General features: G+C 42.3%; 1 long non-coding RNA gene and 1 pseudogene across 1 annotated transcript; both read left to right on the top strand.

Moving 5' to 3' along the window:
- Window positions 1-441: 441 nt before the first annotated feature.
- On the top strand, window positions 442-2,800 carry LOC140585594 (uncharacterized). Its single transcript, XR_011987538.1, has 2 exons — window positions 442-1,596; window positions 2,535-2,800. It is a non-coding gene; the product is annotated as an uncharacterized lncRNA (long non-coding RNA).
- A 3,538-nt stretch (window positions 2,801-6,338) lies between these two features.
- On the top strand, window positions 6,339-6,571 carry LOC140585604 (U2 spliceosomal RNA; annotated as a pseudogene).
- Window positions 6,572-14,946: the final 8,375 nt, after the last annotated feature.

Below are 14,946 nucleotides of genomic sequence, written 5' to 3'. Positions count from 1 at the left end.
GTTACATCTCACTCCTTGTCGGGCGGTTGGGGGCACCTCACTGAACTGAGTTTTTGCAGGTTGGGATGTCTGAATTATTCTACCTTAGGGAAGGGAGGGGGTCCTGGCTGTGAAAGTTGGGGGGCGGCGGCAGACGATCTCAGAGGCAAACTGCTGTCCACCCAAAAATGCAGGCCCCTCATGTAAGATCACATCCACCCAAATGTTCCAACCCCAGAGGCAAGCTGCTTTCAACTCAACCCCCTGACCCCAGAGGTAAGCTCACTTCCACCCAAAGACCCTGATCACAGAAGTAAGCTGACATTCACCCAAACCCCCAGCCCCCAGAAGGAAGCAGCCATCTATCTAAACGACCTACCCCCAGAGGTAAGTTGACATCCATCCAACTGCCTTGATCCTAGGCGAAAGCTGCCCCGGTACGTCTAGGTGGTGACACTCCATCCTACAGGGTTCACGTGATGCACTTTCCTGAAGCACACAGAGGACACTTCGGGTTTTAGGTAAGTGTGCTTTGTTTTTCTGTGTGTGTGTTTTATTTGGTATGGATTTTATTTAATGGCACGTAAAGATTTTATTGAGCACTGTTTTGGTTGATCACTGTAGCACTTATTCATCAATATTAACATTATTAACATTTATTAGCATTTTATTTGATCTGTTGTGCTGTTTATTGTGCGATTAACCTATTTCATTCCCAAGCTTACTGATTTTATGTGTTTTGGGAAGGTGTATGATGCCGTTTTAGCCCGACCCTTGTGCAGAGTAGGGCTGCACGATATTGGAAAAAAATTACATTGCGATATTTTTTTCCAAACGATATATATTGCGATATTGAGAGCCATCAATCCAGGCTAAAGTCAATAATTACCAATAATTACATATTAATAATTTCACTAATAAGCAAGCTTCATTACAAGTGACAAAAAGGTTACTTAATATTTTATTCCAAAATTCGAACATTTCTGTAAACACAAAAGCAGAACACATTTTTAAATAAAACAGCAGCTTTACACCAACCCCCCTGATTGATTTACAACAATATAACTTAAAATAAATATATTTTTTATAAAACAACTTATAAGCATTTTGGTTCACAATCTTTTAAGTCAACTTTTCTTAGCCAAAGTGCCAAAGTAAAACAGTGTTGGTGTTGGTCATCATAATCATGGCTAAATATATGAAATAAACAAAATGAAATAAAATTTTTATATATTTTGTATTAAATCTTCTAAACAGATTAGAGAACATATTCCTGTAAACAGAAAAGCTGAACACATTTAAACAGCAGCTTTGCAACACCAACCCCCCTGATTGGTTCATAACATAACTTAAATATATATTTTTTTATTTGCTTTGCTAACTCAAGGTTTTTAGCTAAGAATACAAGTCTATCAACTAGAGGTCGACCGATATATCGGGCCGATATTTAGCATTTTTAATGTATCCGCATCGGCCGATATCCGAGTGCACTACGCCGATTTTCAGACAGGCACGTCTGCGGGCAGCCCAGTGTTATTGTTGCTGTGGAACACGTGACCCATGCTGCCTTGTGCAGGGCCACAGCCAGAAGTTTTGGAAGAGTCCTGGGATAAAACGGTAAGGCTTAAATTCTGATCTTTCAATGACCTGTTTATTTAAGTAGTTTGCTATGAAATGTTGCTTTAAAAGAAAACGCGAATTACGCTATTGGGAACTGGGGTAATGATAATGAGCCTTCAACCAACTGTAGCTTACAGGTAACATTAAGGATCATTGATTCTAATAGAGTTCGTTTTGTGCGCTTATTGGTGGGCTCACAGACGTTTTTTAATCGTTAAAAATCATTTTAGTTGTTAACATTTTAATTATTACCGTATCAGCCCGATGTTATCAGTTATGTTTTTTTTCTTGTGTCGGAGAGTTTCACTCTGTGAGTGTGTGGGGCGGAGCAGGCAGCTCTCAAATACTGCAGCGTGTGTGAGAGTTGCGCTACTCTGCCCTGATCACAGACAGCGCCGTCCTCGGGAGACACAGAGCTGCTAAGAACAATGCATGGCGGAGAAAAGTGTTTGTTCGAAAGCCTGGTTACCATTTACTTGAGCTGATGCTGACAATGGTCCTTCTGTGCAACTTTTTTTCATTTGAGACCGGAGATTCAAACAATTTGTCAGACGTCTAGATAAAAAGTGCAGTTAGTTTCCTCATTAAACATGTCTGTCCTTTATACGGGCTTATACGTAGACAACGTCACAATCACTAGGGGCTTATGTTGTCCTTGCATACAAGGCTATGCAATACGACAGTTATTTTATTTTCCGGGATCACTAGATTCTGATTGTGAATTTGGCTTTAAGCTATCTGTCTGCTAACAACAGAAACAACATGTTAGTGTACACTACTCATCATACCATGATGCACTTAGTGTTTTTTTTTTCTTCAAAATGTATTAGAGTGTAATTGTTTTAATGTGCATGGAATACTGGAATTGTAGAATGAATTGAAGATGAAGGTACTATAATAAAAATTCTAACCTTGCATTTATTCTTCTGTTTTAGTAATTGCTGTCTGATGGCTGAACAAAAATCTAATCCTGTATGGCAGCATTTCACAAAGCCAACACCAGGAAAAGCCAGGTGCAATATCTGCAGCAGACTGGTGAGCTTGGGAGCTGAAGAATGAGTTTGCTGCTAAAGAGATTCTGATGCTGCTATCTTTATTGTTTATAAGTTTAAGTTGTTTATAAGTTGTATTGTGTTTTTGTTATTTAAGTTTATATTTAAATTTACACAAGTCAGTATTCAGTAAATGCTAAGTTGAGAAATTTTGTGTATCGTTTGTTATTATTAATGTGATATTTTATCATGCAAATAGAGGGGAAAACGTCCAATTTTCGGCCAAAAAATATCGGCAGCATATATCGGCCATCGGCTGACCCTGACTCCTAAATATCGTCATCGGCATCGGCTATTGAAAAACCCATATCGGTCGACCTCTACTATCAACCTTTGCAGGCTTGAGACAGGTTCGTTGGCAAGTGACGATGTTGCCACTAGTACTGAAAAGTCTCTCTGACGGCGAGCTTGTCGCAGGAATACACAGGTTTTTGCGGGCAAGTCTGGCGAGATGAGGAAAGCTTAGTTTGTGTACTTTCCACCATGCAAGTGGATCCTCCTCTTTGTCTATTGGAGGTGTTAGCAGGTAAGTGTTTAGCTCTGCTTCCAAAGCATCCTTTAGGGTCAGAGAGGAATCACCCTTTGCTTCAGTTTCTCTCTGTTTAAAGAAGCTTCCCAATGACTTCTTTGCTTTCTTTGCCTGGGGTGCACTGGTAACGTTGGGCTCCACGTCAGTGCTGCAGCTTGATTTCTCCTGGCATTCCATCATCTGTGATACCACTCTGGCCTTAACTTGGGTCTTCTTGTCTGCACTGATGAAGTCTATCTTGAACCGGGGGTCCAAAAAATATGCCATATCTAGCAGCTTCTGAGTATCATCATCTTCGTATTTCTCATTGAGGTAGTCCAGCATCTTCATCTTTATGTTCTTGGTCAGGTCTGTGTCTTCCTCTCGCATTTCCAGTAGTGAAGTGTTGAAGAGCTGAAGAACTGGCTTTACAAAGGAGACACTGACGTATTCATCGCCTGAAAGTGCATCAGTGAAATCCAGCATTGGGCCCAGTGACTTGCTTACAGACTCCAGCACATCTATATCTTGCCAGGTTGGAATTAGATGCCGCAGCTTCTTGTCTGCAGACAGGACCTGAGTTAAAGCCTGCTGCTGCTCTAATATCCTGCTGATCATCATCTGTCTGGAACCCCATCTTGTTTGGCATTCTGAGATGAGACAATGTGATGGTAGATTGAGTTCCTTCTGGACTTTTGCCAGGGCATCGCTGGCCTTCCAGCTGTGAGAGAAGTGGCTCACCAGCTTCTTGCAGACTCCTGTAGCACGATCATTGCGGCCATCCTTTTTCACTGCATTTTCTAAGCGGAGAAAACAAACAAAACATTGCGAACTTTAATTATTGAAGCACACTGTTTTATTTCAAACAATAAATGAAGAGCTCTTTTCCGAAACGCGATAAACGCCAATAATAATTTCCTTGTTTAAAATGTACTGCAAGATGCAGTTTCTTTCCAAACCCCAATAAGCACCGAACTTAATTTTAGCCTAGTGAACGTTCTCGCGATCCAACGTGGCTGCGCTCCTAACAGATGTTTGTTCATTAGGCTATAATTCCTCAAAATAAGTAAAAAAATCTTATTAATATACTCTCTCTCTCTCTCTCTCTCTCTCTCTCTCTCTCTCTCTCTCTCTCTCTCTCTCTCTAAGTTTTCGGTGCTGATGCAGGACGCGTTCATGTACACGGCCCCTAAAAGCTGTGACAAAGAACCAGCAAAAGTAATGATTAGGAATATGTAAAATATTGCAATGAGACATTTTAATTGTTTATTAATAACTGCGAACATGAAAAATAAAAGACAAAAGACTTTTAAAAAAAGACAACCATCAATTTTTGGGAAAAATGGATGGATTTATAGCGTTTTGAAAAGAAAAAAAATTTACTTTGAATTTTTCAACAACAATATAGTTGTTTGATTTAATAATCATTATTCAACATGTTCAGACTAAGCAAAAAACATTTTAACAGGATAAATTGAATATTCACAAAATGTGTGGGTCTAGGTAAAACAATTAATTTCCCTGAAAACTATTGAAATGGAGTTATCGCATTTTGGAAAAGAGCTCCTCAAATGTGCTCATAAAACTATTTTTTGTTTAAAATTAAATGTTTAGTGTCTGTATTTTTTCTTACGTTTTAAAGCTCTACGTACACACATGCAACAAATTCATTTTACAAGTTTTGTCAGGTTCAGGACAGGTTATTAAGTAAAACAGCTGAGTAAAAATGTATTTTTATTTTGGATAAAGATCATGGTCATTACTCACCAACTGCAAGATGCAGTCTGTGGCCGAAGCACTGTAGCCTGGTCCACTTGTTCAGATCGGCAGCTTTCACCATGTTCGCTGCATTATCTGTTGTTATACAGACTTGACGTGTCTCATCTAAGCCCCAAGCGGACACCGCTTCTCTCAGGGCCTCTGCGACATTCTCGGCTGTATGACTTTCCGGGAAAAATGCCGTCTGCAAACAGCGACTTTTTAGCTCGAAGTCCTCTGCGATGAAATGGACCGTCAGACTCATGTAGGGCTCCGTTGTCCTGCTGGACCACAAGTCTGTTGTAGTTGCATAGTATTCCACGTGCGACAGTTCTGCTTCAATCTTAGATTTGCATTTTTCATACAGCTCTTTTATCGCAACTTGGGAAAAATATGTGCGGGATGGTATAACATACCGCCTGTCAAGCGTTCGGATCATTTTCTTAAATCCCTCTTTGGCGACGGTATTTAATGGCAACATATGTTTAGCGATATGAAACGTTATTGCGTCTGTTATTTCTTTCTGTCATTGAGAGCCTTTCTGGTAAGGTGTCACACTGGCAAAGGCATCACAAACATTTGTTTGTTTTGGTTGACATCCAGATTTGGCTTTGTATTCGTTGTAAAGAGCTTTGTGGTGCCGTTTTAAGTGATCAGACAAATTGGTGGTGTTTCCATGTTTTGTGGCCACAACTTTATGACACTCCATGCAAGGTACCTCTTTTTGGTCAACATCCTCCTTTTTGTAGCCGAAATAGTCCCAAATAGATGATTTCGACTTTCTTTTTGGTACGAAATCATTTTTTTGCGGCGGATCCTCTTCGTCGCGCATTTTTAGCAGTGAATGTTGGCTGTGAGCGGTGAGCAGCGACACAGCGAACCAATCACTGTGCAGGCACGCGGAACGTGCATGTCACCCCAGCAACAAGCCATACAACAAACTCGTGTTTACTGTGTGCTACCGTTCTCTTAATACACAATGGGCTTCTACCCTTCACATCGTATGTTCCGGCGATGTGACTATCGCTCACGCGCACATCGCGATGTCGATGTCAAAACAGAATATCGTTCAGCCCTAGTGCAGAGCTTGGAAGTCTGCGGATGTGTTCCTTTTTAACCCTCTGGAGTCTTGGGGTAGGGGACACACTTTCACTAACTGGGGCATGCTCACACATTTCATTCAATATCATAAACTTAATTCCTGGCAAATAAATTATTTCTTATATATTTGGTTTGGTAACAAACTCATCTTAATCTTAGTGTACTTTAGATTTATGTGAAGTTTGTAATTTGACATTCAAAGTATAGACATTGCAAAATGCACTTTGGAACACTCTGTGGGTGTTTGTTTAATATTATCTTTGAAAGTCTTATTGTACTGTGTTGGCATGATTTGCATAGTGTGGGAATGTTTCAGCCTTATAGATTGTGATTATGTGTTAATGTAAGTAGTACAAGCATAATATTTATTATTCATGTATTTGAGCTGATTTACATTTTGTTTTGGTATGAAAAGGTTATTTTGATACGTCCCCCATGGAGGGGACCACATATTAAACGGATTTTTGGAACAGGGAGCCGGAAGTGGGGCTTGCCCCATCTGCTCCAGGCATCGACCCGGTATTGCAGTGCTTCCGGGAACGGTGCACCTCTATTGCCCCCTGTTGTTGAAAGGCAGAACTGACTGACTGAATGGGTGACTAATAGACTGAGTGCCTCTGGATGGCCAACTAATTAGCCGCATGTGGTGTGAGGGAGGGGCCCTGTCCGTGCGCGGCCCCAATTTCCCGCCTTTTTTCTTTTTTTTTAAAGTAAGGTGACACGCTGTCGTTTGTGCGGTGGGCAGCTGTGCTGAGGTAAGGCATGACTTCATCTTTGCCTTTTGAATTTTCCCTCATGTTTGTTTAAATGATTGCTGTTTTTTGAGAGGACAGGAGGACAGGGAGGACGCCGGTGGCTGCGACGCCCCTGGGCATTCTACTCTGCGCGGGGGCGTCACGGAGGCCCGGCTAACGGCGACCCGCTAAGCGGCAGCCCCATATCGACTCGGGTCTCTCTTCGGTCTTCAGGACCGGTATACGTTTCTTCTCTTTTCTGGATTGGAAAAGACAAGAGCAAAAGTGGAAGAGTTGACGAAATGGCGTCGGATGGCGTAGCTTCCAGCGGTGGGGCGTAAAGACCTTGCATTCCAGAGCATCCCTGCGCATATGAGAGTCTGCTCCATACATCTCCGTTCAGGTAAGTCAAGTTCCGGTGTGATCACTAGACTCCATTCCTGTGTTTGTCCCTAAAGAGAACAGCCAGGATAGGAAATGCTGGAAACCCATCCCGACTGGAGTCCATCCCTTCCCGGTGACACAGTAACCCGAAAGTGTTTGTGAGTGTGGTTTATGTCAGATTAGGAGAGCTGAAATGAACCTTTTGTTGGATGATAGTCGGCGACCAAAACAAGAGCTAGATCACAGAAAAGTGTTTCAAAAGCGACAGCGTCAAAGTGAAATGCAACGCTGGATGGAAGTTTTCTAGTCCTGATGAAGGATGTAGAATCGGAATCCAGATATGTTTCCATACAAGGAATTTGCCTTGGTGGTGCTTTTACATGACATTACAAAGAACATAAGAACATAAGAAATTTACAAACGAGAGGAGGCCATTCGGCCCATCAAGCTCGTTTGGGGAGAACTTAACTAATAGCTCAGAGTTGTTAAAATTTTATCTAGCTCTGATTTAAAGGAACCCAGGGTTTTAGCTTCCGCTACACTAGCAGGAAGACTATTCCATACTCTAACTACACGCTGTGTAAAGAAGTGCTTCCTCAAATTTTTCTCCCGCTAATTTCCACTTATGGCCACGAGTTCTAGTATTTAGACTAATATTGAAATAGTCATTTGGCTGAAGAGCATCCAGACCCGTTAGAATCTTATAGACCTGAATCATATCCCCCCTTAGTCTCCTTTGCTCAAGGCTAAACAGATTCAGTTCCGCTAACCTCTCCTCATAAGACATTCCTCTAAGACCAGGAATCATTCTCGTAGCTCTTCGTTGCACCTTTTCTAAGGCAGCAATGTCCTTCTTGAGGTATGGTGACCAAACCTGCACACAGTATTCTAGGTGGTGTCTTACCAAGGAATTATATAAGTGTATCATCACCTCCCTTGACTTAAACTCCACACACCTAGAGATATAACCCAACATTCTGTTGGCCTTTTTTATTGCTTCCCCACACTGGCGAGAGTTACCCACATTTAGCAAAGACATATGCAGAAAGGTAATAAACAATAGACTGGCAATTGGGTAATATGATAATTATATGATAATTAAGTTTATTAATGGTAGTAATGATGGTATTATGATATTTATATATGTGTGTGTACATAGTAATCATTGTAGTATGAATATAAACTAAATAAATGGTATAATAATTTAAAGGGCTCTTAAATGGTGCCGTTATTAAGTAGCAGCCAAGTCAACTATATGTGCAAGAGTGCAATATGTATACAGAGTTTGCAGTATGTGTGCATAATGTGCAAGAGTGCAGAATATAATCATAGAGGAAGTTTATCAGTTGTTCACTGGTTATGCTGGTGGATATTTCACTGCAGCTGACGATTAATTGAACGTCCATTCAGAGACTGGTTTGGTTAATGAGAGAGACTACCTGAGGGGAGAAGCTCTTGGCGTGTCTTGTGGTCTTGGTTCTGATTGCCATGAGTCTTCTCATGGAGGGTAAGGCTTGAAAGATGTGGTGAGCAGGGTGAGATGGGTCCTCAAAGATTTTGTATGCCCGTTTCCTGGTTCTGGTGATGTAAAGTGTCTGGAGGGTAAGCAGGTTACTGCCGATTATTCGCTCTGCTGAGTGGATGATGTGTTGCAGTCTGGCCTTGTCTCGTTCAGTGGCTGATCCAAACCAGGCTGTGATGGAGCAGGTGACGATGGACTCAATGATTGTAGCGTAAAACTGGGCCATCGTGGTTATAACATGTTATTTTGGATCAGGCACGGACAGTTGTGAGAGTTCATTCCGCATTAGCTCCGATAGAATAGTATTAAATGCAAAGCTAAAGTCCACAAACAGAATCCTAACATATGTCTCAGGGCACTCCAAAAGTCGGAGTAAGAAATGGAGTCCAGTGTTAACTGCATCGTCCACAGGTCTGTTGGTTCTGTAGGCAGACTGTAGCCTGGGGTCAAGCGATAGGTCTGTGATGGTTTTAAGGTATGACAGCACAAGTCTCTCAAAAGCCTTCATTACCACCGATGTGAGAGCCACCAGTCTGTAGTCACTGACTGGTTCAGTGACTGGTTGAAAATATCTGTGAAGACAGGTGACTATTGATCTGCACAGTGCTTCAGAGTGGCTGGGGAGACAGAGTCTGAACCAGGAGCTTTCCTTGTATTCTGGCTACTGAAGATCTTGTTTACATCTCTGTCGTTGATTCTCCTGGGGAGGTGGCTGGACGTGGGGGGGGGTGAGCTGGGTATAGTGTGGGCGAGGTGTGAAGGTACCCAGGTGTGAAGAAGGCCATTGAAAAGGTGAGGGCTGTATGATGCGCGAATGTGGCTTTTCAAACCCGCAGTAGAATTTGAACAGGTTTTTGTCACCACTCCTGTAAGCTTCATCTTTTGTTTTAGGAAGCTGCCTGAGTTCAGTTGTAAACCATGGTTCGTCGTTATTATAGCTGACAACAGACTTTTTGGGAATGCGAGAGTCCTCACAGAAGCTTATGTGCCATGTTACAGTGTCCGTGTATTCATCCACGCTGTTAGTAGCAGTTTTGAAAACATTCCAGTCTGTCGAGTCAAAGCATGATTTTAATTGCTCTACTGCTCCACATGTTCAGTGTTTCACTCTAGTAACGACAGGTTTAGCAGTTTTCAGATTTTGTCTGTATGCTGGAATTAGATGAATTGTTGCATGGTCAGAGTTTCCTAGTGCAGCACCAGTCATTTTCTGTCATTAAAATGTGACGTCTTTTCAGTTAGCTATTTATTTATTTTGGCTTTTTCTTATTATTATGTGTTCATTGTAATTGATTAATAAAATTATTTATTTTCATTATTATTTCTTTTACTTATCTTTGAAATGTGATTTTGACATTTTAATTTGATTGTATCCTTGTCTTTGTAAAGCACTTTGAATTGCCTTGTGCCCGAATTGTGCTATATAAATAAACATGCTTAAAATCTTTGATGATGACAATGTGCCCAGCCGGCTGTGAACTGTTCTTCGCTTTCTCCATCTTTGCATTTCTTGCATTGTGAAGATCTGCGAGCTGTTTAATTTTAGTGACCACTCCTTTTCAGGATTATGTAGTATATGTTTAACATTACTTCAAAGTGTGGAAGGGAAATTTAAAGTGATGGTAGGCCAGGGTTGGGAGGCATTGTGGGATTGTTCTTGTGTCTCAGGTTTTGTTGTTTTGGGGATGGTGCCGTGTGTCCTTGCCTCACAGCCACCTGCACGGAACCAGCTTTGCAGGCCACAGATCTTGGAGAACTGGGCTGAAGGGAACATCGCCGGGGGGAGAAAGGGGACCTGCAGGAAGCCTTGAAATGTAGCTGCTATACTATGCTAGACGCAGTTTGTTGTATGGTAGCATTTGAACACACAAGCAAGTTATGTACCCATAAGGGTTGTATATGTTTACGCTGAAGTCTTTATTTAGGTAATATAGGGTTGGGGTTTCCCTTACTGATAACATTGTGAGCCATGCCAGCCATGGACACCAAAGGGGGGGTTGCACCTTTTTGCTGGGTTGGGAGTGGAATTTCCCTAATGTTTAGGGTTTTTGCCCTCCTTCCTAGGCTGGATAGACAGGCTTATGTGTGGGACTCATAGGAGGCCTAGGCCTAACGAGGATTGGAAACTGAACATCCTTGAAGTAGACCAATAGAGGTGGCGTATTATGTTTGTTGTATGTTCGAAACCTGGTTTGCAGATGTTTGGTAACCAATCAGGACTTAGAAGTCCATATAGGGGAATTCGTCTTATAGTATATTAACCTGCTGATTTCTGGGTGCGGGGTGCATTGCGCATTGTCCCCGAGTGTGGTTGGAACACTATGCTGGATTGCTGAATAAAGAAGAAAATTTTGCTCATTACATGCGAGGCCTGGAGTTTGATTCAAGTGTGACAGAGTGAGAGTGATTATAGAGGATTATAGAGTCATAGTTGTTTGGGTTAATTCTGAGTACCACAAAAGTTTACAAGCCCTATTTTGGCAAGAGCTAATCCTAATCATTTTCATCCTTGCCGTTTAAATCACTCATGAATAGATGTGTTTGTGAGAAATTGATCTGTTTTAAGCATTTTCAATTTAAATAAATACTGCAATACTACTACGAGATATCTAACAACATACGATGCAACATTCAACAGGGGGTAGTGAAGTGATTCATGGCTGATCAAAGTGCCAATTCGATGTGGGGCAGTGATTAGCATGTGGAGAATGCTGCAGCAGTATTACAAAATCAGCAACTCTTTTAAAAATAATAGTGATAAAAATATATTATTTATTAATAAGTATATATAATCAGTACACAAAGTATAAGTATATAAATATAAGCATATAAAGTATACACTCACCTAAAGGATTATTAGGAACACCTGTTCAATTTCTCATTAATGCAATTATCTAATCAACCAATCACATGGCAGTTGTTTCAATGCATTTAGGGGTGTGGTCCTGGTCAAGACAATCTCCTGAACTCCAAACTGAATGTCAGAATGGGAAAGAAAGGTGATTTAATCAATTTTGAGCGTGGCATGGTTGTTGGTGCCAGACGGGCCGGTCTGAGTATTTCACAATCTGCTCATTTCACAATCTGCTCAGTTACTGGGATTTTCACGCACAACCATTTCTAGGGTTTACAAAGAATGGTGTGAAAAGGGAAAAACATCCAGTATGCGGCAGTCCCGTGGGCGAAAATGCCTTGTTGATGCTAGAGGTCAGAGGAGAATGGGCCGACTGATTCAAGCTGATAGAAGAGCAACTTTGACTGAAATAACCACTCGTTACAACCGAGGTATGCAGCAAAGCATTTGTGAAGCCACAACACGCACAACCTTGAGGCGGATGGGCTACAACAGCAGAAGACCCCACTGGGTACCACTCATCTCCACTACAAATAGGAAAAGAGGCTACAATTTGCACAAGCTCACCAAAATTGGACAGTTGAAGACTGGAAAAATGTTGCCTGGTCTGATGAGTCTCGATTTCTGTTGAGACATTCAAATGGTAGAGTAAACAGAATGAGAACATGGATCCATCATGCCTTGTTACCACTATGCCGGCTGGTGGTGGTGGTGTAATGGTGTGGGGGATGTTTTCTTGGTACACTTTAGGCCCCTTAGTGCCAATTGGGCATCATTTAAATGCCACGGCCTACCTGAGCATTGTTTCTGACCATGTCCATCCCTTTATGACCACCATGTACCCATCCTCTGATGGCTACTTCCAGCAGGATAATGCACCATGTCACAAAGCTCGAATCATTTCAAATTGGTTTCTTGAACATGACAATGAGTTCACTGTACTTAAATGGCCCCCACAGTCACCAGATCTCAACCCAATAGAGCATCTTTGGGATGTGGTGGAACGGGAGCTTCGTGCCCTGGATGTGCATCCCACAAATCTCCATCAACTGCAAGATGCTATCCTATCAATATGGGCCAACATTTCTAAAGAATGCTTTCGGCACCTTGTTGAATCAATGCCACGTAGAATTAAGGCAGTTCTGAAGGCGAAAGGGGGTCAAACACCGTATTAGTATGGTGTTCCTAATAATCCTTTGGTGAGTGTATAAGTACATAAAGTATAAGTATATAAAGTTTAAGTATATAAAGTATATAAGTCTTAAGTATAAAAATGATATAAGTATAAAAAGTTTAAGGGCTCAGAGGACCGCCTCTCCTACTCATCAGAGTGGATCTGGTGTCTGAACTTCTTTTTCAGAGCCTTTGATTTTTTTTATTTTTTTTTCTCTTTTCCCTTTCCTTTTTTCTTCCTTTTTTAAATTCCCCACCACCACCCCCCCTCTTCGGAGGACAACTTTATTTTACACTAAATTCAAGAGCAAAGAGTGTGGCTGCTCCGAACTCACCCGTCCCGTGGAGGAAAGGAAAAAAAAAAAAAAAAACGGGGGATACAGAAACAACAATCGTAACGAGAACAGACATTAATCACCATGGGGAGAGAAAAGAAAAAAAAAAAAAGGAAACAGAGGTATACAGGAAAAATAAAACTAATAATGTAGGTGGGACGGAGAAAATGAAGTGTAGGGGAATACAGAATACAAACAACCATAAGAAAAATAACACTCATTACAAGGACATCAAACAACAAACATTATAACATCAGTAATAATAATTATAATTAATAATGTGACAAATAGGTATTATATATATATATATATATATGTAGCATACACACACGTGATCCTACCCTTATACATGTATATTTCAATTCCTATGTCTATAACACACGCTAAAAAGTAACAATAATAATGATACTGATCGCTCAACCATTCTTATATGTATGTGTAAGTGTAGGTGTGAACTGATTTGTCATTGGATGTGCTGGCATATGATGCCGTCAGGGGAAGCGACAGCACCCCACCCCCCCACAAGGCCGAAGGCGAAGGCAGGAGAAACCAGGCAACCGAGGCCACCCTGCCGCCCCCCCAGCACAAGGGCCCACGGCCATGTGCCCCGGAGATAACCACCCGCCCAACCCAGGAAGCAGCCCGCGAGGGACTAAAGGGGCGCCAACCCCCGTACAGGGAGGCCCGCAGAGGGAGGACGGGCGGCGAGCCCCCCCGCCCAACCCAAACCGAACCCCCCAATCCGCCTAGAAGGCCCCCAGTGTCCCAAGATCCCCCGGACTGCCCGCCAGGGCCCCACCACGGCGCAGCAGAGCCAAGCACCACCCAGCCCGCGGCCCAAGAGAGGAGGCCGCCCACACCCGCCAGAGCCTTTGATAAGATGGAAGTAATGTCCTCTTGAGGCCATGGGCGTCCCCTGTGTCAGCCCCTCCTTGGCACTGGCGTCCCACCTGGCGATCTCAGCACCGGGTGCAGTTTAATGCGGGGCAGCTCCGCCAGGACATCCACCATGTTGGGGCCTTTGGTGGGTCCTGCGCCATTTCCCTGACGATGACTCTGCTTGGGGCCCTGGATACTAGCAGGTGGAGGAGGACGAGGTGGCGGTGGAGGATGAGGAGGAGGGGGCGGGAAACAGCTTGGAGCTGAAGTGGGGACTACAAAAGGAGTCCCAGTGGTCTCCGAACTACTCCAGGATATATATGGGTCAGTCAGGGCACCAGCAAGCATGGAGATCTCGGACCGGAACCTTGTCTTCGAGGGCTGCAATCTTTTTCCAAACTGCCGCCCACTCGGACCCTGCCTCTGCTGCAACAGCAGCATGCTGGAGATCCCCGTGTCCATTGGGGAGGTGGATGCCGCTGCAACACTTGAGGATTTCTTCACAAAGCGCTGGGAAAGAAAAAAATCTCCAGTTGCAAAAAACTTGTTACATTGCGCAGTTCAACGCAGAGGGAGCGACTCTGTGAAACAAGCGATCTTCCTTGGCCGAAAAAATACTGAATTCGGAACGGAATCAAATCCAAAAAAAACAGTCTGCACACAAAGTACAGAGAGTTAGATGTCTTACTTAAACATCACACAAAATTATATTTTTTTCCATCATCCATTAACATACAGCGCAATCTCAGATTCACATTAGGCCATACTATGATACTATACAGATTTCCTGAATAACATTAATATACACATATACATGTATATACTTATATATGCACATTATAAACATTTCAACCTGCAATGGTACTAACAGGGTGGCTAAACTGAATAACACCATATCACAGTCAACGTAATCCGATCAATTAGCAAGTAGCCTTATAGGTAGCTTTAGCATTTTACATACAACTACAAAAAATGATACATTAGTAAAGAAAATAATCAACCACACAATCAGCAAAGGTTCACATTCATATCCTGACTGTTTTTCCT

This window comes from Paramormyrops kingsleyae, unplaced genomic scaffold (assembly GCF_048594095.1).
Source record: "Paramormyrops kingsleyae isolate MSU_618 unplaced genomic scaffold, PKINGS_0.4 ups33, whole genome shotgun sequence".
Lineage (NCBI taxonomy): Eukaryota > Metazoa > Chordata > Actinopteri > Osteoglossiformes > Mormyridae > Paramormyrops > Paramormyrops kingsleyae.
Note: the sequence above shows the minus strand (reverse complement) of the source record. Positions and strands in the feature narration are given on the sequence as shown.